Below are 2,621 nucleotides of genomic sequence, written 5' to 3'. Positions count from 1 at the left end.
AAAAAAAAAAAAAAAAAGTCTCTTTTCCAGTTCAGAAATGGTTCCTGGGAAAAAGGAAAGCTGTAAATACTCATTTACAAGTAGTTAGGCCTGTGTGGAAAATTACTGGCAGATGTTGGCAGCAATATTGAAATATCACCCTTAATCATTTGCACTGGATTCCTCCTAATAGATGGCCTCTTGAGCCTCATGGGGGAGTGCACCACTCCCCCAGCCCAGTCATGAACTTTATTTTAAAAATTTCAGTAGTTTTGGGGAAACAGTTTGTGTTCAGTTGCATGGATGAGGTCTTCAGTGGTGATTTCTGAGATTTTGGTTCACCTATTACCTGAGCAGTGTACGCTGTACCCAGTATGTAGTCTTTTATTCCTCACCTCCTCCCACCATTCCCCCTGAGTTCCCAAAGTCCATTATATCATTCTTATGCCTTTGTATCCTCATAGCTTAGCCCCCACTTATAAGTGAGAACGTACAATAGTTGATTTTCCAATCCTGAGTAACGTCACTTAAAAGAATGGCCTCCAGCTCCATCCAAGTTGCAACAAAGGCCATTATTTCGTTCCAGTTTTTAGATGAGTAGTATTCCATGCTGTATATATATCATATTTTCTTTATGCATTCATTGGTTGACGGGCATTTAGGTAGGTTCTATATTTTTGCAATTGTGAATTGTGTTGCTGTAAACATGAGTGCATGTGTCTTTTTCATATGATACCAGTCATGAACCTTCCAGATTGAAATCGGAATGAAGAGCAAATCAAAGGTGCAACAGTATTTCCACAATCTCTGCTGCTCACCTGTGACAGGTGGTGGGTCACTGAAGGGAGGAAGAAGAGGCAGTGACTGCTAGTGGATATGGGGTTCCTTTGGAGGGTGATAAAAGAGCTCTAAAATTGATTGTGGTAATGGCTGAACAACTTTGTGAATATACTAAAAACCATTACACTGTATCCTTTAAATGGGTAAATTGTATGCTATGTGAATTAGATCTCAATAAAGTTGTTTATATACATTTTAAAAATCACTGGAAACATGTCTAGGGGCACAAAGAACAGAAAAGGGTGAAGCCTGTTTGTGAATTCCAGTCTGACTCTCTGGCCAAACACTGATAGTTACACAGCAGAAAACCTGAGGGAAAATGGCAGGAAATGTGTTGTTAACCAAGTTAGGTGAAGGTAATTACGAAATGCTAAGAAGTTTAGATAAAAATAATAAAAATAAAAAGATCTGTTTCTTTTGCATCAGCTACCCATTACTTCTGTTTTTCGTTTTTGTTTTTTGTTTGTTTGTTTGTTTAATATATAAGTAAAGTAACCAGAGAGAATGTGATATGGTTTTGCTGTGTCCCCACCCAAACCTCATCTTGAGTTGTAGTTCCATAATCCCCACGTGTCATGGGAGGGACCGAGTGGGAGGTAATTTAACCATGGGGGTGGTTACCCTCATGCTGTTCTCATGAGTCAGTTCTCACGAGATCTGATGGTTTTATAAAGGGCTTTTTCCCCTTTTGCTCGGCACTTCTCCTTCCTGCCATCACGTGAATAAGGATATCTTTGCTTCCCCTTCTGCCATTATTGTAAGTTTTCTGAGGCCTCCCCAGTCATGCAGAATTGTGAGTCAATTAAACCTTAAACCTTTTTCCCTTATAAATTACCTAGTCTCTGGTATGTCCTTATAGCAGCATGAGAACGGACTAACACAGACTACAAAGATGAGATGGGAGTGTGGGCTATGTTTCAGCCAAAATTTAATATATTGTTTACATATGACAGCACATCTCAAGAGCGGACGCGGAGATGATATGGGCTGGGTGATATGAGTAAGATTCTTCATGTGCTATTATTATAATAATTGCATTTTCCAAAATAGGAATTTATAGATAGGCAATTATAATTGCTAACCTGTATCCTCTGTTGCCACTTGATGTTTTGGGAACCTTAAAACCCTTTTCTTCAGTTTTGTTTTGTTTTGTGTGCTTGTAAGGCTCAGTAACAATGACGTCTGTTCTTTAATCACCCAAAACACTTTCAGGCTTTAGGGAGGGTGAGAAGGGGTCAAAAAACAACAAAATATGATGATTAAATAATGAGCCCTTCAAACCTCAGAAAATGGAACCAAGTGGTGAGCAAACCTAGTACCATTTAACTTACCTCTGTAAAAAGCAGGGGCCTTTTGGGTTAGGAGGTCTGGGCCTCTGAGTCAGGATATCATATTGCCCAGGGCCATAGGGTGTGGCACTCAGAAGGAGAAATCAAAGCAAAAGTCAGGCAGACTGTCTAACAAAGTTGCCAATCAGAAGACACAAGGCCGAGAGAGGAGAACTAAATGCACAGGCTCCAGAGAGAAACCAGAGGAGAAGGGAGGATTTGGAGCAAAGGGTGAAGATGGAGCTAAAAGATGGTTCCAGTGACTTTAATGGAGAGCTGCAGGCTCTGATAAATGGAGCACAGGAGGGACAAGGGAAAAAAAGCTGATAAAGCTCAAACTCAGGGACTCAATCCCTATGCCTTGTTCCATCTTAACTTTTCCTAGAGCCAAATCAAGAAATTATGATATCCATTAATTCCACTAGCCAGGTGGTTAGCAAAACCTCCAAGGATAATGGAGCTTATGTTTAAGGA

This window comes from Mandrillus leucophaeus, unplaced genomic scaffold, assembly GCF_000951045.1.
Source record: "Mandrillus leucophaeus isolate KB7577 unplaced genomic scaffold, Mleu.le_1.0 Scaffold114, whole genome shotgun sequence".
NCBI classification, from domain to species: Eukaryota; Metazoa; Chordata; class Mammalia; order Primates; family Cercopithecidae; genus Mandrillus; species Mandrillus leucophaeus.
This window is presented reverse-complemented; position numbering follows the sequence as displayed.